Source organism: Salvelinus namaycush, unplaced genomic scaffold, assembly GCF_016432855.1.
Source record: "Salvelinus namaycush isolate Seneca unplaced genomic scaffold, SaNama_1.0 Scaffold1719, whole genome shotgun sequence".
NCBI lineage: Eukaryota > Metazoa > Chordata > Actinopteri > Salmoniformes > Salmonidae > Salvelinus > Salvelinus namaycush.
This window is the reverse complement of record NW_024058474.1, coordinates 25,619-48,193: the sequence shown is the minus strand read 5'-3', so window position 1 is coordinate 48,193 and position 22,575 is coordinate 25,619. Positions and strand designations below refer to the sequence as shown.

General features: G+C 42.1%; 12 non-coding genes across 12 annotated transcripts; all 12 read left to right on the top strand.

The window, feature by feature from the left end:
• The first annotated feature begins 26 nt into the window (after positions 1 to 26).
• trnar-ucu lies at positions 27 to 99 on the top strand. The gene has a single exon. It is a non-coding gene; the product is annotated as a tRNA-Arg (tRNA).
• A 272-nt stretch (positions 100 to 371) lies between these two features.
• On the top strand, positions 372 to 444 carry trnar-ucu. Its single transcript has one exon. It is a non-coding gene; the product is annotated as a tRNA-Arg (tRNA).
• A 550-nt stretch (positions 445 to 994) lies between these two features.
• On the top strand, positions 995 to 1,067 carry trnar-ucu. Its single transcript has one exon. It is a non-coding gene; the product is annotated as a tRNA-Arg (tRNA).
• Positions 1,068 to 1,617: 550 nt separating this feature from the next.
• On the top strand, positions 1,618 to 1,690 carry trnar-ucu. Its single transcript has one exon. It is a non-coding gene; the product is annotated as a tRNA-Arg (tRNA).
• Positions 1,691 to 3,388: 1,698 nt separating this feature from the next.
• Positions 3,389 to 3,461, top strand: trnar-ucu. Its single transcript has one exon. It is a non-coding gene; the product is annotated as a tRNA-Arg (tRNA).
• Positions 3,462 to 5,159: 1,698 nt separating this feature from the next.
• trnar-ucu lies at positions 5,160 to 5,232 on the top strand. The gene has a single exon. It is a non-coding gene; the product is annotated as a tRNA-Arg (tRNA).
• A 2,223-nt stretch (positions 5,233 to 7,455) lies between these two features.
• Positions 7,456 to 7,528, top strand: trnar-ucu. The gene has a single exon. It is a non-coding gene; the product is annotated as a tRNA-Arg (tRNA).
• A 6,841-nt stretch (positions 7,529 to 14,369) lies between these two features.
• On the top strand, positions 14,370 to 14,442 carry trnar-ucu. The gene has a single exon. It is a non-coding gene; the product is annotated as a tRNA-Arg (tRNA).
• A 272-nt stretch (positions 14,443 to 14,714) lies between these two features.
• trnar-ucu lies at positions 14,715 to 14,787 on the top strand. The gene has a single exon. It is a non-coding gene; the product is annotated as a tRNA-Arg (tRNA).
• A 550-nt stretch (positions 14,788 to 15,337) lies between these two features.
• Positions 15,338 to 15,410, top strand: trnar-ucu. Its single transcript has one exon. It is a non-coding gene; the product is annotated as a tRNA-Arg (tRNA).
• Positions 15,411 to 17,370: 1,960 nt separating this feature from the next.
• trnar-ucu lies at positions 17,371 to 17,443 on the top strand. Its single transcript has one exon. It is a non-coding gene; the product is annotated as a tRNA-Arg (tRNA).
• A 550-nt stretch (positions 17,444 to 17,993) lies between these two features.
• trnar-ccu lies at positions 17,994 to 18,066 on the top strand. Its single transcript has one exon. It is a non-coding gene; the product is annotated as a tRNA-Arg (tRNA).
• Positions 18,067 to 22,575: the final 4,509 nt, after the last annotated feature.

Below are 22,575 nucleotides of genomic sequence, written 5' to 3'. Positions count from 1 at the left end.
TGCTATCTAGAAAGTTTTTAGCAAGTACCCCAGTGGCCTAATGGATAAGGCACTGGCCTTCTAAGCCAGGGATTGTGGGTTCGAGTCCCATCTGGGGTGGATGAAGGCAATTTGGGATAGAAAAAGAGAGCTGAGCATGTAACACAGAGGTTATCCAATTCAATTTTTAGAAATGAAGTGCAAACAGGGTAAAAAAAAGTATAATTTCATGGGCATGTCTCTGTGCCCTCTGTGATTCTTTTTTTGACTGCTTCTTTCAGTTTGTATAGGTCATACTGATTACAGAGGCGCAGCGGAAGCGTAAAGGCCCCGTAACCCAGAGGTTGATAGATCGAAACCACTCTTTGCTATCTAGATAGTGTTTAGCAAGTACCCCAGTGGCCTAATGGATAAGGCACTGGCCTTCTAAGCCAGGGATTGTGGGTTCGAGTCCCATCTGGGGTGGATGAAGGCAGTTTGGGATAGAATCGAAGCAGCTTGTATAGGTCACGATGATCACACAGTGCCACATCGAAGATATCCTACTCTGTTTTTAAAAATGAAGTGCAAACAGGGTAAAAAAAAGTATAATTTCATGTCTCTGTGCCCTCCGTGATTCTATTTTTTAACTGCTTCTATCAGTTCGTACAGGTCATGCTGATTACAGAGGCACTGGCCTCCTAATCCATGTATTGTGAGTTCAAGTATTATTTTGGGGTGCCTGAAAGCGGAGTGATGAAGTGGAAGTATTCTAGGCAGTTAACCCAGTGATTTATGGATCGAAACCATCCTCTGCTATCCAGTTTGTTTTCAGCAATGAAGTGCAAACACAAATATAAAAAGCATAATTTCATGGGCATGTCACTGTGCCCTCTGTGATTCTTTTTTTGACTGCTTCTTTCAGTTTGTATAGGTCATACTGATTACAGAGGCGCAGCGGAAGCGTGAAGGCCCCGTAACCCAGAGGTTGATAGATCGAAACCACTCTCTGCTATCTAGATAGTTTTTAGCAAGTACCCCAGTGGCCTAATGGATAAGGCACTGGCCTTCTAAGCCAGGGATTGTGGGTTCGAGTCCCATCTGGGGTGGATGAAGGCAGTTTGGGATAGAATCAAAGCAGCTTGTATAGGTCACAATAATCACACAGTGCCACATCGAAGATATCCTACTCTATTTTTAAAAATGAAGTGCAAACAGGGTAAAAAAAAGTATAATTTCATGTCTCTGTGCCCTCCGTGATTCTATTTTTTAACTGCTTCTATCAGTTCGTACAGGTCATGCTGATTACAGAGGCACTGGCCTCCTAATCCATGTATTGTGAGTTCAAGTATTATTTTGGGGTGCCTGAAAGCGGAGTGATGAAGTGGAAGTATTCTAGGCAGTTAACCCAGTGATTTATGGATCGAAACCATCCTCTGCTATCCAGTTTGTTTTCAGCAATGAAGTGCAAACACAAATATAAAAAGCATAATTTCATGGGCATGTCACTGTGCCCTCTGTGATTCTTTTTTTGACTGCTTCTTTCAGTTTGTATAGGTCATACTGATTACAGAGGCGCAGCGGAAGCGTGAAGGCCCCGTAACCCAGAGGTTGATAGATCGAAACCACTCTCTGCTATCTAGATAGTTTTTAGCAAGTACCCCAGTGGCCTAATGGATAAGGCACTGGCCTTCTAAGCCAGGGATTGTGGGTTCGAGTCCCATCTGGGGTGGATGAAGGCAGTTTGGGATAGAATCGAAGCAGCTTGTATAGGTCACAATAATCACACAGTGCCACATCGAAGATATCCTACTCTATTTTTAAAAATGAAGTGCAAACAGGGTAAAAAAAAGTATAATTTCATGTCTCTGTGCCCTCCGTGATTCTATTTTTTAACTGCTTCTATCAGTTCGTACAGGTCATGCTGATTACAGAGGCACTGGCCTCCTAATCCATGTATTGTGAGTTCAAGTATTTTTTGGGGGTGCCTGAAAGCGGAGTGATGAAGTGGAAGTATTCTAGGCAGTTAACCCAGTGATTTATGGATCGAAACCATCCTCTGCTATCCAGTTTGTTTTCAGCAATGAAGTGCAAACACAAATATAAAAAGCATAATTTCATGGGCATGTCACTGTGCCCTCCGTGATTCTATTTTTTAACTGCTTCTATCAGTTCGTACAGGTCATGCTGATTGTAGAGGAACTGGCCTCCTAATCCATGTATTGTGAGTTCAAGTATTATTTTGGGGTGCCTGAAAGCGGAGTGATGAAGTGGAAGTATCTTGGGCAGTTAACCCAGTGATTTATGGATCGAAACCATCCTCTGCTGTCCAGTTTGTTTCCAGCAATGAAGTGCAAACACAAATATAAAAAGCAAAATTTCATGGGCATGTCTCAGTGCCCTCCGTGATTCTTTGTTTGACTTCTTTTGTCAGTTTTTATAGGTTATACTGATTGTAGAGGAACTGGCCTCCTAATCCATGTATTGTGAGTTCAAGTATTATTTTGGGGTGCCTGAAAGCGGAGTGATGAAGTGGAAGTATCCTGGGCAGTTAACCCAGTGATTTATGGATCGAAACCATCCTCTGCTATCCAGTTTGTTTTCAGCAATGAAGTGCAAACACAAATAAAAAAATCATAATTTCATGGGCATGTCACTGTGCCCTCTGTGATTCTTTTTTTGACTGCTTCTTTCAGTTTGTATAGGTCATACTGATTACAGAGGCGCAGCGGAAGCGTGAAGGCCCCGTAACCCAGAGGTTGATAGATCGAAACCACTCTCTGCTATCTAGAAATTTTTTAGCAAGTACCCCAGTGGCCTAATGGATAAGGCACTAGCCTTCTAAGCCAGGGATTGTGGGTTCGAGTCCCATCTGGGGTGGATGAAGGCAGTTTGGGATAGAATCAAAGCAGCTTGTATAGGTCACAATAATCACACAGTGCCACATCGAAGATATCCTACTCTATTTTTAAAAATGAAGTGCAAACAGGGTAAAAAAAAGTATAATTTCATGTCTCTGTGCCCTCCGTGATTCTATTTTTTAACTGCTTCTATCAGTTCGTACAGGTCATGCTGATTACAGAGGCACTGGCCTCCTAATCCATGTATTGTGAGTTCAAGTATTATTTTGGGGTGCCTGAAAGCGGAGTGATGAAGTGGAAGTATTCTAGGCAGTTAACCCAGTGATTTATGGATCGAAACCATCCTCTGCTATCCAGTTTGTTTACAGCAATGAAGTGCAAACACAAATATAAAAAGCATAATTTCATGGGCATGTCACTGTGCCCTCTGTGATTCTTTTTTTGACTGCTTCTTTCAGTTTGTATAGGTCATACTGATTACAGAGGCGCAGCGGAAGCGTGAAGGCCCCGTAACCCAGTGGTTGATAGATCGAAACCACTCTCTGCTATCTAGATAGTTTTTAGCAAGTACCCCAGTGGCCTAATGGATAAGGCACTGGCCTTCTAAGCCAGGGATTGTGGGTTCGAGTCCCATCTGGGGTGGATGAAGGCAGTTTGGGATAGAATCGAAGCAGCTTGTATAGGTCACAATAATCACACAGTGCCACATCGAAGATATCCTACTCTATTTTTAAAAATGAAGTGCAAACAGGGTAAAAAAAAGTATAATTTCATGTCTCTGTGCCCTCCGTGATTCTATTTTTTAACTGCTTCTATCAGTTCGTACAGGTCATGCTGATTACAGAGGCACTGGCCTCCTAATCCATGTATTGTGAGTTCAAGTATTTTTTGGGGGTGCCTGAAAGCGGAGTGATGAAGTGGAAGTATTCTAGGCAGTTAACCCAGTGATTTATGGATCGAAACCATCCTCTGCTATCCAGTTTGTTTTCAGCAATGAAGTGCAAACACAAATATAAAAAGCATAATTTCATGGGCATGTCACTGTGCCCTCCGTGATTCTATTTTTTAACTGCTTCTATCAGTTCGTACAGGTCATGCTGATTGTAGAGGAACTGGCCTCCTAATCCATGTATTGTGAGTTCAAGTATTATTTTGGGGTGCCTGAAAGCGGAGTGATGAAGTGGAAGTATCTTGGGCAGTTAACCCAGTGATTTATGGATCGAAACCATCCTCTGCTGTCCAGTTTGTTTCCAGCAATGAAGTGCAAACACAAATATAAAAAGCAAAATTTCATGGGCATGTCTCAGTGCCCTCCGTGATTCTTTGTTTGACTTCTTTTGTCAGTTTTTATAGGTTATACTGATTGTAGAGGAACTGGCCTCCTAATCCATGTATTGTGAGTTCAAGTATTATTTTGGGGTGCCTGAAAGCGGAGTGATGAAGTGGAAGTATCCTGGGCAGTTAACCCAGTGATTTATGGATCGAAACCATCCTCTGCTATCCAGTTTGTTTTCAGCAATGAAGTGCAAACACAAATAAAAAAATCATAATTTCATGGGCATGTCACTGTGCCCTCTGTGATTCTTTTTTTGACTGCTTCTTTCAGTTTGTATAGGTCATACTGATTACAGAGGCGCAGCGGAAGCGTGAAGGCCCCGTAACCCAGAGGTTGATAGATCGAAACCACTCTCTGCTATCTAGAAATTTTTTAGCAAGTACCCCAGTGGCCTAATGGATAAGGCACTAGCCTTCTAAGCCAGGGATTGTGGGTTCGAGTCCCATCTGGGGTGGATGAAGGCAGTTTGGGATAGAATCAAAGCAGCTTGTATAGGTCACAATAATCACACAGTGCCACATCGAAGATATCCTACTCTATTTTTAAAAATGAAGTGCAAACAGGGTAAAAAAAAGTATAATTTCATGTCTCTGTGCCCTCCGTGATTCTATTTTTTAACTGCTTCTATCAGTTCGTACAGGTCATGCTGATTACAGAGGCACTGGCCTCCTAATCCATGTATTGTGAGTTCAAGTATTATTTTGGGGTGCCTGAAAGCGGAGTGATGAAGTGGAAGTATTCTAGGCAGTTAACCCAGTGATTTATGGATCGAAACCATCCTCTGCTATCCAGTTTGTTTTCAGCAATGAAGTGCAAACACAAATATAAAAAGCATAATTTCATGGGCATGTCACTGTGCCCTCTGTGATTCTTTTTTTGACTGCTTCTTTCAGTTTGTATAGGTCATACTGATTACAGAGGCGCAGCGGAAGCGTGAAGGCCCCGTAACCCAGAGGTTGATAGATCGAAACCACTCTCTGCTATCTAGATAGTTTTTAGCAAGTACCCCAGTGGCCTAATGGATAAGGCACTGGCCTTCTAAGCCAGGGATTGTGGGTTCGAGTCCCATCTGGGGTGGATGAAGGCAGTTTGGGATAGAATCGAAGCAGCTAGTATAGGTCACAATAATCACACAGTGCCACATCGAAGATATCCTACTCTATTTTTAAAAATGAAGTGCAAACAGGGTAAAAAAAAGTATAATTTCATGTCTCTGTGCCCTCCGTGATTCTATTTTTTAACTGCTTCTATCAGTTCGTACAGGTCATGCTGATTACAGAGGCACTGGCCTCCTAATCCATGTATTGTGAGTTCAAGTATTTTTTGGGGGTGCCTGAAAGCGGAGTGATGAAGTGGAAGTATTCTAGGCAGTTAACCCAGTGATTTATGGATCGAAACCATCCTCTGCTATCCAGTTTGTTTTCAGCAATGAAGTGCAAACACAAATATAAAAAGCATAATTTCATGGGCATGTCACTGTGCCCTCCGTGATTCTATTTTTTAACTGCTTCTATCAGTTCGTACAGGTCATGCTGATTGTAGAGGAACTGGCCTCCTAATCCATGTATTGTGAGTTCAAGTATTATTTTGGGGTGCCTGAAAGCGGAGTGATGAAGTGGAAGTATCTTGGGCAGTTAACCCAGTGATTTATGGATCGAAACCATCCTCTGCTGTCCAGTTTGTTTCCAGCAATGAAGTGCAAACACAAATATAAAAAGCAAAATTTCATGGGCATGTCTCAGTGCCCTCCGTGATTCTTTGTTTGACTTCTTTTGTCAGTTTTTATAGGTTATACTGATTGTAGAGGAACTGGCCTCCTAATCCATGTATTGTGAGTTCAAGTATTATTTTGGGGTGCCTGAAAGCGGAGTGATGAAGTGGAAGTATCCTGGGCAGTTAACCCAGTGATTTATGGATCGAAACCATCCTCTGCTATCCAGTTTGTTTTCAGCAATGAAGTGCAAACACAAATAAAAAAATCATAATTTCATGGGCATGTCACTGTGCCCTCTGTGATTCTTTTTTTGACTGCTTCTTTCAGTTTGTATAGGTCATACTGATTACAGAGGCGCAGCGGAAGCGTGAAGGCCCCGTAACCCAGAGGTTGATAGATCGAAACCACTCTCTGCTATCTAGAAATTTTTTAGCAAGTACCCCAGTGGCCTAATGGATAAGGCACTAGCCTTCTAAGCCAGGGATTGTGGGTTCGAGTCCCATCTGGGGTGGATGAAGGCAGTTTGTGGTAGAATCGAAGCAGCTTGTATAGGTCACGATGATCACACAGTGCCACATCGAAGATATCCTACTCTATTTTTAAAAATGAAGTGCAAACAGGGTAAAAAAAAGTATAATTTCATGTCTCTGTGCCCTCCGTGATTCTATTTTTTAACTGCTTCTATCAGTTCGTACAGGTCATGCTGATTACAGAGGCACTGGCCTCCTAATCCATGTATTGTGAGTTCAAGTATTTTTTGGGGGTGCCTGAAAGCGGAGTGATGAAGTGGAAGTATTCTAGGCAGTTAACCCAGTGATTTATGGATCGAAACCATCCTCTGCTATCCAGTTTGTTTTCAGCAATGAAGTGCAAACACAAATATAAAAAACATAATTTCATGGGCATGTCACTGTGCCCTCCGTGATTCTATTTTTTAACTGCTTCTATCAGTTCGTACAGGTCATGCTGATTGTAGAGGAACTGGCCTCCTAATCCATGTATTGTGAGTTCAAGTATTATTTTGGGGTGCCTGAAAGCGGAGTGATGAAGTGGAAGTATCTTGGGCAGTTAACCCAGTGATTTATGGATCGAAACCATCCTCTGCTGTCCAGTTTGTTTCCAGCAATGAAGTGCAAACACAAATATAAAAAGCAAAATTTCATGGGCATGTCTCAGTGCCCTCCGTGATTCTTTGTTTGACTTCTTTTGTCAGTTTTTATAGGTTATACTGATTGTAGAGGAACTGGCCTCCTAATCCATGTATTGTGAGTTCAAGTATTATTTTGGGGTGCCTGAAAGCGGAGTGATGAAGTGGAAGTATCCTGGGCAGTTAACCCAGTGATTTATGGATCGAAACCATCCTCTGCTATCCAGTTTGTTTTCAGCAATGAAGTGCAAACACAAATAAAAAAATCATAATTTCATGGGCATGTCACTGTGCCCTCTGTGATTCTTTTTTTGACTGCTTCTTTCAGTTTGTATAGGTCATACTGATTACAGAGGCGCAGCGGAAGCGTGAAGGCCCCGTAACCCAGAGGTTGATAGATCGAAACCACTCTCTGCTATCTAGAAACTTTTTAGCAAGTACCCCAGTGGCCTAATGGATAAGGCACTGGCCTTCTAAGCCAGGGATTGTGGGTTCGAGTCCCATCTGGGGTGGATGAAGGCAGTTTGTGATAGAATCGAAGCAGCTTGTATAGGTCACGATGATCACACAGTGCCACATCGAAGATATCCTACTCTATTTTTAAAAATGAAGTGCAAACAGGGTAAAAAAAAGTATAATTTCATGTCTCTGTGCCCTCCGTGATTCTATTTTTTAACCTTTCACGAGTATCAACCCCGTATCCGGGATCACCCCCCACCCCCCCCACACTGATTAGCATCGCTAGCATAGCTTCACAAGTAAATAGTAGCATCTAAATATCATTAAATCACAAGTCCAAGACACCAGATGAAAGATACAGATCTTGTGAATAAACCCATCATTTCTGTTTTTTAAAATGTTTTACAGGGAAGACACAATATGTAAATCTATTAGCTAACCACGTTAGCAAAATACACCATCTTTCTTTGTCCACCATTTTCTCTCTCCACCACTAGCTATCACCAATTCGGCTAAACTAAGATATTGATAGCAACAAACCAAGAAAAAAACTCATCAGATGACAGTCTGATAACATATTTATGGTATAGGATAGGTGTTGTTAGAAAAAAGTGCATATTTCAGGTAGAAATCACAGTTTACAATTGCACCGACCATCACAAATCGACTAGAATTACTAGATAGAGCAACGTGTATGACCAATTTACTCATCATAAAACATTTCATAAAAATAGACAAAGCATAGCAATGGAAAGACACAGTTCTTGTGATTTCAGACCATATTTCAGATTTTCTAAGCGTTTTTCAGCGAAAACACAATAAATCGATAAGTTAGCATACCACATGTGAAAACGTTAGTAGAGTATGAATTCAAGGCAAAGGGAGCTATAACGTTATCATCGCCAAAATATATTAATTTTTTCACTAACCTTCTCAGAATTCTTCCGATGACACTCCTGTAACATCATTTTACAACATACATATACAGTTTGTTCGAAAAGGTGCATATTTAGCCATACAAAACCGTGGTTATACAATGGAAATAGTCACAACTCAAGCATCAAAATGAGGGACGTCAGCTTTCAGAGTGATCTAGTTTAATCGAAAGCTAATCATATACTTGACTAAAAAATACAGAGTTGACAGGAATCGAAAGACAAATTAGTTCTTAATGCAACCGCTGACTTACATTTTTAAAATTATCCTTACTTTTCAATACAGGGTTCGCCAAGTGAAGCTATACCAAACAAAATGGCGAAATATGCGTTTAAAATATTTCGACAGAACAACGATTTATCATATTAAATATTGCTTACTTTGAGCTGTTCTTCCATCAGATTCTTGGGCAATGTATTCTTTCTTGGGTTTAATCTTCTTTTGGTCGAAAGATGTCCTTTGTCCGTCTAAATGCCCGCTAACGTTCGACCGGGACCCCGAAATGTGCCCGGTGCTTCACATAGAAATGCATCAAAATCGCACTAAACGGATATAAATTGCTATAAAACGGTTTAAATTAACTACCTTATGATGTTTCTAAGTCCTATATCGAATTAAATTACAGACGGATACATTTTACGTTGATAACCGAGCCTTTGAAAATGGCATCCGGAGGTGTCTTCCTGCGTAAAGGCGAGCGTCGAAAGGGGGGCTACCCTCACTCCTTGGTCCTTTATAACCTCTGAGAGCTACGCAGAAGGCCCATTCCACTTCTCATTGGTTACTGACATCCAGGGGAAGGCGGGTGCAGTTCGTGTCGTTCCATAGGATATACACAGACTTTTAAAACTGATCTGAAATCAGAGCTTCGCTCTCAGACCTTTCACTGTCTGTCATGGATTTCGCTGTAGAAAGAGTTCTGGGTCACCCACAGACATCATTCCAACTTTGTATGAAACTAGAAAGTGTTTTCTATCCAATAGAATTAATAATATGCATATTGTACGAGCAAGAATTGAGTACTAGGCAGTTTAATTTGGAGACGACAAAATGCTAATTCGGAACAGCACCCCCTGTAGTCGCAAGAAGTTAACTGCTTCTATCAGTTCATACAGGTCATGCTGATTACAGAGGCACTGGCCTCCTAATCCATGTATTGTGAGTTCAAGTATTTTTTTGGGGTGCCTGAAAGCGGAGTGATGAAGTGGAAGTATTCTAGACAGTTAACCCAGTGATTTATGGATCGAAACCATCCTCTGCTATCCAGTTTGTTTTCAGCAATGAAGTGCAAACACAAATATAAAAAGCATAATTTCATGGGCATGTCACTGTGCCCTCTGTGATTCTTTTTTTGACTGCTTCTTTCAGTTTGTATAGGTCATACTGATTACAGAGGCGCAGCGGAAGCGTGATGGCCCCGTAACCCAGAGGTTGATAGATCGAAACCACTCTCTGCTATCTAGATAGTGTTTAGCAAGTACCCCAGTGGCATAATGGATAAGGCACTGGCCTTCTAAGCCAGGGATTGTGGGTTAGAGTCCCATCTGGGGTGGATGAAAGCAGTTTGGGATAGAATCGAAGCAGCTTGTATAGGTCACGATGATCACACAGTGCCACATCGAAGATATCCTACTCTATTTTTAAAAATGAAGTGCAAACAGGGTAAAAAAAAGTATAATTTCATGTCTCTGTGCCCTCCGTGATTCTATTTTTTAACTTCTTCTATCAGTTCGTACAGGTCATGCTGATTACAGAGGCACTGGCCTCCTAATCCATGTATTGTGAGTTCAAGTATTTTTTTGGGGTGCCTGAAAGCGGAGTGATGAAGTGGATGTATCTTGGGCAGTTAACCCAGTGATTTATGGATCGAAACCATCCTCTGCTGTCCAGTTTGTTTCCAGCAATGAAGTGCAAACACAAATATAAAAAGCAAAATTTCATGGGCATGTCTCAGTGCCCTCCGTGATTCTTTGTTTGACTTCTTTTGTCAGTTTTTATAGGTTATACTGATTGTAGAGGAACTGGCCTCCTAATCCATGTATTGTGAGTTCAAGTATTTTTTTGGGGTGCCTGAAAGCGGAGTGATGAAGTGGATGTATCTTGGGCAGTTAACCCAGTGATTTATGGATCGAAACCATCCTCTGCTATCCAGTTTGTTTTCAGCAATGAAGTGCAAACACAAATATAAAAAGCATAATTTCATGGGCATGTCACTGTGCCCTCTGTGATTCTTTTTTTGACTGCTTCTTTCAGTTTGTATAGGTCATACTGATTACAGAGGCGCAGCGGAAGCGTGATGGCCCCGTAACCCAGAGGTTGATAGATCGAAACCACTCTCTGCTATCTAGTTAGTTTTTAGCAAGTACCCCAGTGGCCTAATGGATAAGGCACTGGGCTTCTAAGCCAGGGATTGTGGGTTCGAGTCCCATTTGGGGTGGATGAAGGCAGTTTGGGATAGAATCGAAGCAGCTTGTATAGGTCACGATGATCACACAGTGCCACATCGAAGGTATCCTACTCTATTTTTAGAAATGAAGTGCAAACAGGGTAAAAAAAAGTATAATTTCATGTCTCTGTGCCCTCCGTGATTCTATTTTTTAACTTCTTCTATCAGTTCGTACAGGTCATGCTGATTACAGAGGCACTGGCCTCCTAATCCATGTATTGTGAGTTCAAGTATTATTTTGGGGTGCCTGAAAGCGGAGTGATGAAGTGGAAGTATTCTAGGCAGTTAACCCAGTGATTTATGGATCGAAACCATCCTCTGCTGTCCAGTTTGTTTTCAGCAATGAAGTGCAAACACAAATATAAAAAGCATAATTTCATGGGCATGTCACTGTGCCCTCTGTGATTCTTTTTTTGACTGCTTCTTTCAGTTTGTATAGGTCATACTGATTTCAGAGGCGCAGCGGAAGCGTGAAGGCCCCGTAACCCAGAGGTTGATAGATCGAAACCACTCTCTGCTATCTAGATAGTGTTTAGCAAGTACCCCCGTGGCCTAATGGATAAGGCACTGGCCTTCTAAGCCAGGGATTGTGGGTTCGTAGTCCCATCTGGGGTGGATGAAGGCAGTTTGGGATAGAATCGAAGCAGCTTGCATAGGTCACGATGATCACACAGTGCCGCATCGAAGATATCCTACTCTATTTTTAAAAATGAAGTGCAAACAGTGTAAAAAAAAGTATAATTTCATGTCTCTGTGCCCTCCGTGATTCTATTTTTTAACTGCTTCTATCAGTTCGTACAGGTCATGCTGATTACAGAGGCACTGGCCTCCTAATCCATGTATTGTGAGTTCAAGTATTTTTTGGGGGTGCCTGAAAGCGGAGTGATGAAGTGGAAGTATTCTAGGCAGTTAACCCAGTGATTTATGGATCGAAACCATCCTCTGCTATCCAGTTTGTTTTCAGCAATGAAGTGCAAACACAAATATAAAAAGCATAATTTCATGGGCATGTCACTGTGCCCTCCGTGATTCTATTTTTTAACTTTTACCGAACCTCAACCCCGTATCCGGGATCACCCCCCACCCCCCACACACTGATTAGCATAGCTAGCATAGCTTCACAAGTAGATAGTAGCATCTAAATATCATTAAATCACAAGTCCAAGACACCAGATGAAAGATACAGATCTTGTGAATAAAGCCACCATTTCAGATTTTTAAAATGTTTTACAGGGAAGACAAAATATGTAAATCTATTAGCTAAACACGTTAGCAAAATACACCACTATTCTAACTCCATCAGTTTCTTACTCCTTCAGGTGCTATCACCAATTCGGCTCAACTAAGATATTGATAGCCAATAACCTATAAAAAAAAACATCAGATGACAGTCTGATAACATATTCATGGTATAGGATAGTTTTTGTTAGAAAAAAGTGCATATTTCAGGTAGAAATCACAGTTTACAATTGCACCGACCATCACAAATCGACTAGAATTACTAGATAGAGCAACGTGTATGACCAATTTACTCATCATAAAACATTTCATAAAAATAGACAAAGCATAGCAATGGAAAGACCCAGTTCTTGTGATTTCAGACCATATTTCAGATTTTCTAAGCGTTTTTCAGCGAAAACACAATAAATCGATAAGTTAGCATACTACATGTGCAAACGTTACCAGAGCATCGATTCCAGCCAAAGAGCGCTATAACGTCAACATCGCCAAAAGATATTAATTTTTTCACTAACCTTCTCAGAATTCTTCCGATGACACTCCTGTAACATCATTTTACAACATACATATACAGTTTGTTCGAAAAGGTGCATATTTAGCCATACAAAACCGTGGTTACACAATAAAAATACTAGGAAATCAAGCCTCAATATGTCTGACGTCATCTATCAGAGTGATCTAGTTTAATTGAAAGCTAATCATATACTTGACTAAAAAATACAGGGTTGACAGGAATCGAAAGACAAATTAGTTCTTAATGCAACCGCTGATTTACATTTGTAAAATTATCCTTACTTTTCAATACAGGGTTCGCCAAGTGAAGCTACACCAAACAAAATGGCGAAATATGCGTTTAAAATATTTCGACAGAACAACAATTTATCATATTAAATATTGCTTACTATGAGCTGTTCTTCCATCATATTCTTGGGCAATGTATCCTTTCTATGTTATAAACGTCTTTTGGTCGATAGATGTCCTCTGTCCTTCGAAATATCCACTAACGATCGAACGGGACCCCAAAACGTGTCCAAAGTTTCAGAGTGCACAACAAAGAAATTCCTCAAAATCGCACTAAACGGATATAATTTCCTATAAAACGGTTTAAATTAACTACCTTATGATGTTTCTAAGTCCTATATCGAATTAAATTACAGACGGATACATTTCAAGTTGATAACCGAGCCTGTGAAAATGGCGTCCGGAGGTCCCTTCCTGCGTAAGGGCGAGCGTCGAAAGGGGGGCTACTCTCACTCCTTGGTCTTTTATAACCTCTGAGAGCTACGGAGAAGGCCCATTCCACTTCTCATTGGTTACTGACATCCAGGGGAAGGCGGGTGCAGTTCGTGTCGTTCCATAGGATAGACAGAGACCTTAAAAACTGATCTGAAACCAGAGCTTCGCTCTCAGACCTTTCACTGTCTGTCATGGATTTCGCTGTAGAAAGAGTTCTGGGTCACCCACAGACATCATTCCAACTTTGTATGAAACTAGAAAGTGTTTTCTTTCCAATAGAATTAATAATATGCATATTGTACGAGCAAGAATTGAGTACTAGGCAGTTTAATTTGGAGACGACAAAATGCTAATTCGGAACAGCACCCCCTGTAGTCGCAAGAAGTTAACTGCTTCTATCAGTTCGTACAGGTCATGCTGATTGTAGAGGAACTGGCCTCCTAATCCATGTATTGTGAGTTCAAGTATTATTTTGGGGTGCCTGAAAGCGGAGTGATGAAGTGGAAGTATCCTGGGCAGTTAACCCAGTGATTTATGGATCGAAACCATCCTCTGCTGTCCAGTTTGTTTCCAGCAATGAAGTGCAAACACAAATATAAAAAGCAAAATTTCATGGGCATGTCTCAGTGCCCTCCGTGATTCTTTGTTTGACTTCTTTTGTCAGTTTTTATAGGTTATACTGATTGTAGAGGAACTGGCCTCCTAATCCATGTATTGTGAGTTCAAGTATTATTTTGGGGTGCCTGAAAGCGGAGTGATGAAGTGGAAGTATCCTGGGCAGTTAACCCAGTGATTTATGGATCGAAACCATCCTCTGCTATCCAGTTTGTTTTCAGCAATGAAGTGCAAACACAAATATAAAAAGCATAATTTCATGGGCATGTCACTGTGCCCTCTGTGATTCTTTTTTTGACTGCTTCTTTCAGTTTGTATAGGTCATACTGATTACAGAGGCGCAGCGGAAGCGTGAAGGCCCCGTAACCCAGAGGTTGATAGATCGAAACCACTCTCTGCTATCTAGAAAGTTTTTAGCAAGTACCCCAGTGGCCTAATGGATAAGGCACTGGCCTTCTAAGCCAGGGATTGTGGGTTCGAGTCCCATCTGGGGTGGATGAAGGCAATTTGGGATAGAAAAAGAGAGCTGAGCATGTAACACAGAGGTTATCCAATTCAATTTTTAGAAATGAAGTGCAAACAGGGTAAAAAAAAGTATAATTTCATGGGCATCTCTCTGTGCCCTCTGTGATTCTTTTTTTGACTGCTTCTTTCAGTTTGTATAGGTCATACTGATTACAGAGGCGCAGCGGAAGCGTGAAGGCCCCGTAACCCAGAGGTTGATAGATCGAAACCACTCTTTGCTATCTAGATAGTGTTTAGCAAGTACCCCAGTGGCCTAATGGATAAGGCACTGGCCTTCTAAGCCAGGGATTGTGGGTTCGAGTCCCATCTGGGGTGGATGAAGGCATTTTGGGATAGAATCGAAGCAGCTTGTATAGGTCACGATGATCACACAGTGCCACATCGAAGATATCCTACTCTGTTTTTAAAAATGAAGTGCAAACAGGGTAAAAAAAAGTATAATTTCATGTCTCTGTGCCCTCCGTGATTCTATTTTTTAACTGCTTCTATCAGTTCGTACAGGTCATGCTGATTACAGAGGCACTGGCCTCCTAATCCATGTATTGTGAGTTCAAGTATTATTTTGGGGTGCCTGAAAGCGGAGTGATGAAGTGGAAGTATTCTAGGCAGTTAACCCAGTGATTTATGGATCGAAACCATCCTCTGCTATCCAGTTTGTTTTCAGCAATGAAGTGCAAACACAAATATAAAAAGCATAATTTCATGGGCATGTCACTGTGCCCTCTGTGATTCTTTTTTTGACTGCTTCTTTCAGTTTGTATAGGTCATACTGATTACAGAGGCGCAGCGGAAGCGTGAAGGCCCCGTAACCCAGAGGTTGATAGATCGAAACCACTCTCTGCTATCTAGATAGTTTTTAGCAAGTACCCCAGTGGCCTAATGGATAAGGCACTGGCCTTCTAAGCCAGGGATTGTGGGTTCGAGTCCCATCTGGGGTGGATGAAGGCAGTTTGGGATAGAATCAAAGCAGCTTGTATAGGTCACAATAATCACACAGTGCCACATCGAAGATATCCTACTCTATTTTTAAAAATGAAGTGCAAACAGGGTAAAAAAAAGTATAATTTCATGTCTCTGTGCCCTCCGTGATTCTATTTTTTAACTGCTTCTATCAGTTCGTACAGGTCATGCTGATTGTAGAGGAACTGGCCTCCTAATCCATGTATTGTGAGTTCAAGTATTATTTTGGGGTGCCTGAAAGCGGAGTGATGAAGTGGAAGTATCTTGGGCAGTTAACCCAGTGATTTATGGATCGAAACCATCCTCTGCTGTCCAGTTTGTTTCCAGCAATGAAGTGCAAACACAAATATAAAAAGCAAAATTTCATGGGCATGTCTCAGTGCCCTCCGTGATTCTTTGTTTGACTTCTTTTGTCAGTTTTTATAGGTTATACTGATTGTAGAGGAACTGGCCTCCTAATCCATGTATTGTGAGTTCAAGTATTATTTTGGGGTGCCTGAAAGCGGAGTGATGAAGTGGAAGTATCCTGGGCAGTTAACCCAGTGATTTATGGATCGAAACCATCCTCTGCTATCCAGTTTGTTTTCAGCAATGAAGTGCAAACACAAATAAAAAAATCATAATTTCATGGGCATGTCACTGTGCCCTCTGTGATTCTTTTTTTGACTGCTTCTTTCAGTTTGTATAGGTCATACTGATTACAGAGGCGCAGCGGAAGCGTGAAGGCCCCGTAACCCAGAGGTTGATAGATCGAAACCACTCTCTGCTATCTAGAAATTTTTTAGCAAGTACCCCAGTGGCCTAATGGATAAGGCACTAGCCTTCTAAGCCAGGGATTGTGGGTTCGAGTCCCATCTGGGGTGGATGAAGGCAGTTTGTGGTAGAATCGAAGCAGCTTGTATAGGTCACGATGATCACACAGTGCCACATCGAAGATATCCTACTCTATTTTTAAAAATGAAGTGCAAACAGGGTAAAAAAAAGTATAATTTCATGTCTCTGTGCCCTCCGTGATTCTATTTTTTAACTGCTTCTATCAGTTCGTACAGGTCATGCTGATTACAGAGGCACTGGCCTCCTAATCCATGTATTGTGAGTTCAAGTATTTTTTGGGGGTGCCTGAAAGCGGAGTGATGAAGTGGAAGTATTCTAGGCAGTTAACCCAGTGATTTATGGATCGAAACCATCCTCTGCTATCCAGTTTGTTTTCAGCAATGAAGTGCAAACACAAATATAAAAAGCATAATTTCATGGGCATGTCACTGTGCCCTCCGTGATTCTATTTTTTAACTGCTTCTATCAGTTCGTACAGGTCATGCTGATTGTAGAGGAACTGGCCTCCTAATCCATGTATTGTGAGTTCAAGTATTATTTTGGGGTGCCTGAAAGCGGAGTGATGAAGTGGAAGTATCTTGGGCAGTTAACCCAGTGATTTATGGATCGAAACCATCCTCTGCTGTCCAGTTTGTTTCCAGCAATGAAGTGCAAACACAAATATAAAAAGCAAAATTTCATGGGCATGTCTCAGTGCCCTCCGTGATTCTTTGTTTGACTTCTTTTGTCAGTTTTTATAGGTTATACTGATTGTAGAGGAACTGGCCTCCTAATCCATGTATTGTGAGTTCAAGTATTATTTTGGGGTGCCTGAAAGCGGAGTGATGAAGTGGAAGTATCCTGGGCAGTTAACCCAGTGATTTATGGATCGAAACCATCCTCTGCTATCCAGTTTGTTTTCAGCAATGAAGTGCAAACACAAATAAAAAAATCATAATTTCATGGGCATGTCACTGTGCCCTCTGTGATTCTTTTTTTGACTGCTTCTTTCAGTTTGTATAGGTCATACTGATTACAGAGGCGCAGCGGAAGCGTGAAGGCCCCGTAACCCAGAGGTTGATAGATCGAAACCACTCTCTGCTATCTAGAAACTTTTTAGCAAGTACCCCAGTGGCCTAATGGATAAGGCACTGGCCTTCTAAGCCAGGGATTGTGGGTTCGAGTCCCATCTGGGGTGGATGAAGGCAGTTTGTGATAGAATCGAAGCAGCTTGTATAGGTCACGATGATCACACAGTGCCACATCGAAGATATCCTACTCTATTTTTAAAAATGAAGTGCAAACAGGGTAAAAAAAAGTATAATTTCATGTCTCTGTGCCCTCCGTGATTCTATTTTTTAACTGCTTCTATCAGTTCATACAGGTCATGCTGATTACAGAGGCACTGGCCTCCTAATCCATGTATTGTGAGTTCAAGTATTTTTTTGGGGTGCCTGAAAGCGGAGTGATGAAGTGGAAGTATTCTAGACAGTTAACCCAGTGATTTATGGATCGAAACCATCCTCTGCTATCCAGTTTGTTTTCAGCAATGAAGTGCAAACACAAATATAAAAAGCATAATTTCATGGGCATGTCACTGTGCCCTCTGTGATTCTATTTTTGACTGCTTCTTTCAGTTTGTATAGGTCATACTGATTACAGAGGCGCAGCGGAAGCGTGAAGGCCCCGTAACCCAGAGGTTGATAGATCGAAACCACTCTCTGCTATCTAGAAAGTTTTTAGCAAGTGCCCCAGTGGCCTAATGGATAAGGCACTGGCCTCCTAAGCCAGGGATTGTGGGTTTGAGTCCCATCTGGGGTGGATGAAGGCAATTTGGGATAGAAAAAGAGAGCTGAGCATGTAACACAGAGGTTATCCAATTCAATTTTTAGAAATGAGGTGCAAACAGGGTAAAAAAAAGTATAATTTCATGGGCATGTCTCTGTGCCCTCTGTGATTCTTTTTTTGACTGCTTCTTTCAGTTTGTATAGGTCATACTGATTACAGAGGCGCAGCGGAAGCGTGAAGGCCCCGTAACCCAGAGGTTGATAGATCGAAACCACTCTCTGCTATCTAGATAGTGTTTAGCAAGTACCCCAGTGGCATAATGGATAAGGCACTGGCCTTCTAAGCCAGGGATTGTGGGTTAGAGTCCCATCTGGGGTGGATGAAAGCAGTTTGGGATAGAATCGAAGCAGCTTGTATAGGTCACGATGATCACACAGTGCCACATCGAAGATATCCTACTCTATTTTTAAAAATGAAGTGCAAACAGGGTAAAAAAAAGTATAATTTCATGTCTCTGTGCCCTCCGTGATTCTATTTTTTAACTGCTTCTATCAGTTCGTACAGGTCATGCTGATTACAGAGGCACTGGCCTCCTAATCCATGTATTGTGAGTTCAAGTATTTTTTTGGGGTGCCTGAAAGCGGAGTGATGAAGTGGATGTATCTTGGGCAGTTAACCCAGTGATTTATGGATCGAAACCATCCTCTGCTGTCCAGTTTGTTTCCAGCAATGAAGTGCAAACACAAATATAAAAAGCAAAATTTCATGGGCATGTCTCAGTGCCCTCCGTGATTCTTTGTTTGACTTCTTTTGTCAGTTTTTATAGGTTATACTGATTGTAGAGGAACTGGCCTCCTAATCCATGTATTGTGAGTTCAAGTATTTTTTTGGGGTGCCTGAAAGCGGAGTGATGAAGTGGATGTATCTTGGGCAGTTAACCCAGTGATTTATGGATCGAAACCATCCTCTGCTATCCAGTTTGTTTTCAGCAATGAAGTGCAAACACAAATATAAAAAGCATAATTTCATGGGCATGTCACTGTGCCCTCTGTGATTCTTTTTTTGACTGCTTCTTTCAGTTTGTATAGGTCATACTGATTACAGAGGCGCAGCGGAAGCGTGATGGCCCCGTAACCCAGAGGTTGATAGATCGAAACCACTCTCTGCTATCTAGTTAGTTTTTAGCAAGTAACCCAGTGGCCTAATGGATAAGGCACTGGGCTTCTAAGCCAGGGATTGTGGGTTCGAGTCCCATTTGGGGTGGATGAAGGCAGTTTGGGATAGAATCGAAGCAGCTTGTATAGGTCACGATGATCACACAGTGCCACATCGAAGGTATCCTACTCTATTTTTAGAAATGAAGTGCAAACAGGGTAAAAAAAAGTATAATTTCATGTCTCTGTGCCCTCCGTGATTCTATTTTTTAACTTCTTCTATCAGTTCGTACAGGTCATGCTGATTACAGAGGCACTGGCCTCCTAATCCATGTATTGTGAGTTCAAGTATTATTTTGGGGTGCCTGAAAGCGGAGTGATGAAGTGGATGTATCTTGGGCAGTTAACCCAGTGATTTATGGATCGAAACCATCCTCTGCTGTCCAGTTTGTTTCCAGCAATGAAGTGCAAACACAAATATAAAAAGCAAAATTTCATGGGCATGTCTCAGTGCCCTCCGTGATTCTTTGTTTGACTTCTTTTGTCAGTTTTTATAGGTTATACTGATTGTAGAGGAACTGGCCTCCTAATCCATGTATTGTGAGTTCAAGTATTTTTTTGGGGTGCCTGAAAGCGGAGTGATGAAGTGGATGTATCTTGGGCAGTTAACCCAGTGATTTATGGATCGAAACCATCCTCTGCTATCCAGTTTGTTTTCAGCAATGAAGTACAAACACAAATATAAAAAGTATAATTTCATGGGCATGTCACTGTGCCCTCTGTGATTCTTTTTTTGACTGCTTCTTTCAGTTTGTATAGGTCATACTGATTACAGAGGCGCAGCGGAAGCGTGATGGCCCCGTAATCCAGAGGTTGATAGATCGAAACCACTCTCTGCTATCTAGATAGTTTTTAGCAAGTACCCCAGTGGCCTAATGGATAAGGCACTGGCCTTCTAAGCCAGGGATTGTGGGTTTGAGTCCCATCTGGGGTGGATGAAGGCAGTTTGGGATAGAATCGAAGCAGCTTGTATAGGTCACGATGATCACACAGTGCCACATCGAAGGTATCAATCAATCAATTTTATTTTATATAGCCCTTCGTACATCAGCTAATATCTCGAAGTGCTGTACAGAAACCCAGCCTAAAACCCCAAACAGCTAGTAATGCAGGTGTAGAAGCACGGTGGCTAGGAAAAACTCCCTAGAAAGGCCAAAACCTAGGAAGAAACCTAGAGAGGAACCAGGCTATGAGGGGTGGCCAGTCCTCTTCTGGCTGTGCCGGGTGGAGATTATAACAGAACTATGCCAAGATGTTCAAAAATGTTCATAAGTGACAAGCATGGTCAAATAATAATCATGAATAATTTTCAGTTGGCTTTTCATAGCTGATCATTAAGAGTTGAAAAACAACAGGTCTGGGACAGGTGGCGGTTCCATAACCGCAGGCAGAACAGCTGAAACTGGAATAGCAGCAAGGCCAGGCGGACTGGGGACAGCAAGGAGTCACCACGGGCGGCAGTCCCGACGCATGGTCCTAGGGCCCAGGTCCTCCGAGAGAAAGAAAGAGAGAAGGAGAAAATTAGAGAGAGCCAAGATTTTCAAAATGTTCATAAATGACAAGCATGGTCAAATAATAATCAGGAATAAATCTCAGTTGGCTTTTCATAGCCGATCATTAAGAGTTGAAAACAGCAGGTCTGGGACAGGTAGGGGTTCCATAACCGCAGGCAGAACAGTTGAAACTGGAATAGCAGCAAGGCCAGGCGGACTGGGGACAGCAAGGAGTCACCACGGCCGGTAGTCCCGACGTATGGTCCTAGGGCTCAGGTCCTACGAGAGAAAGAAAGAGAGAAGGAGAAAATTAGAGAGAGCCAAGATTTTCAAAATGTTCATAAATGACAAGCATGGTCAAATAATAATCAGGAATAAATCTCATTTGGCTTTTCATAGCCGATCATTAAGAGTTGAAAACAGCAGGTCTGGGACAGGTAGGGGTTCCGTAACCGCAGGCAGAACAGTTGAAACTGGAATAGCAGCAAGGCCAGGCGGACTGGGGACAGCAAGGTGTCATCATGCCCGGTAGTCCTGACGTATGGTCCTAGGGCTCAGGTTCTCAGAGAGAAAGAGAGAACGAGAGAATTAGAGAGAGCATACTTAAATTCACACAGGACACTGGATAAGACAGGAGAAGTACTCCAGGTATAACCAACTGACCCTAGCCCCCCGACACATAAACTACTGCAGCATAAATACTGGAGGCTGAGACAGGAGCGGTCAGGAGACACTGTGGCCCCATCCGAAGAAACCCCCGGACAGGGCCAAACAGGAAGGATATAACCCCACCCACTTTGCCAAAGCACAGCCCCCGCACCACTAGAGGGATATCCTCAACCACCAACTTACAATCCTGAGACAAGGCCGAGTATAGCCCACAAAGATCTCCACCACAGCACAAACCAAGGGGGGGCGCCAACCCAGACAGGAAGATCACGTCAGTAACTCAACCCACTCAAGTGACGCACCCCTCCTAGGGACGGCATGAAAGAGCACCAGCAAGCCAGTGACTCAGCCCCTGTAACAGGGTTAGAGGCAGAGAATCCCAGTGGAGAGAGGGGAACCGGCCAGGCAGAGACAGCAAGGGCGGTTCGTTGCTCCAGAGCCTTTCCGTTCACCTTCACACTCCTGGGCCAGACTACACTCAATCATATGACCTACTGAAGAGATAAGTCTTCAGTAAAGACTTAAAGGTTGAGACCGAGTCTGCGTCTCTCACATGGGTAGGCAGACTGTTCCATAAAAATGGAGATCTATAGGAGAAAGCCCTGCCTCCCGCTGTTTGCTTAGAAATTCTAGGGACAATTAGGAGGCCTGCGTCTTGTGACCGTAGCGTACGTATTGGTATGTACGGCAGGACCAACTCGGAAAGATAGGTAGGAGCAAGCCCATGTAACGCTTTATAGGTTAACAGTAAAACCTTGAAATCAGCCCTTGCCTTAACAGGAAGCCAGTGTAGGGAAGCTAGCACTGGAGTAATATGATCAAATTTCTTGGTTCTAGTCAGGATTCTAGCAGCCGTATTTAGCACTAACTGAAGTTTATTTAGTGCTTTATCCGGGTAGCCGGAAAGTAGAGCATTGCAGTAGTCTAACCTAGAAGTAACAAATGCATGGATTAATTTTTCTGCATCATTTTTGGACAGAAAATTTCTGATTTTTGCAATGTTACGTAGATGGAAAAAAGCTGTCCTTGAAACAGTCTTGATATGTTCGTCAAAAGAGAGATCAGGGTCAAGAGTAACGCCGAGGTCCTTCACAGTTTTATTTGAGACGACTTTACAACCATCAAGATGAATTGTCAGATTTAACAGAAGATCTCTTTGTTTCTTG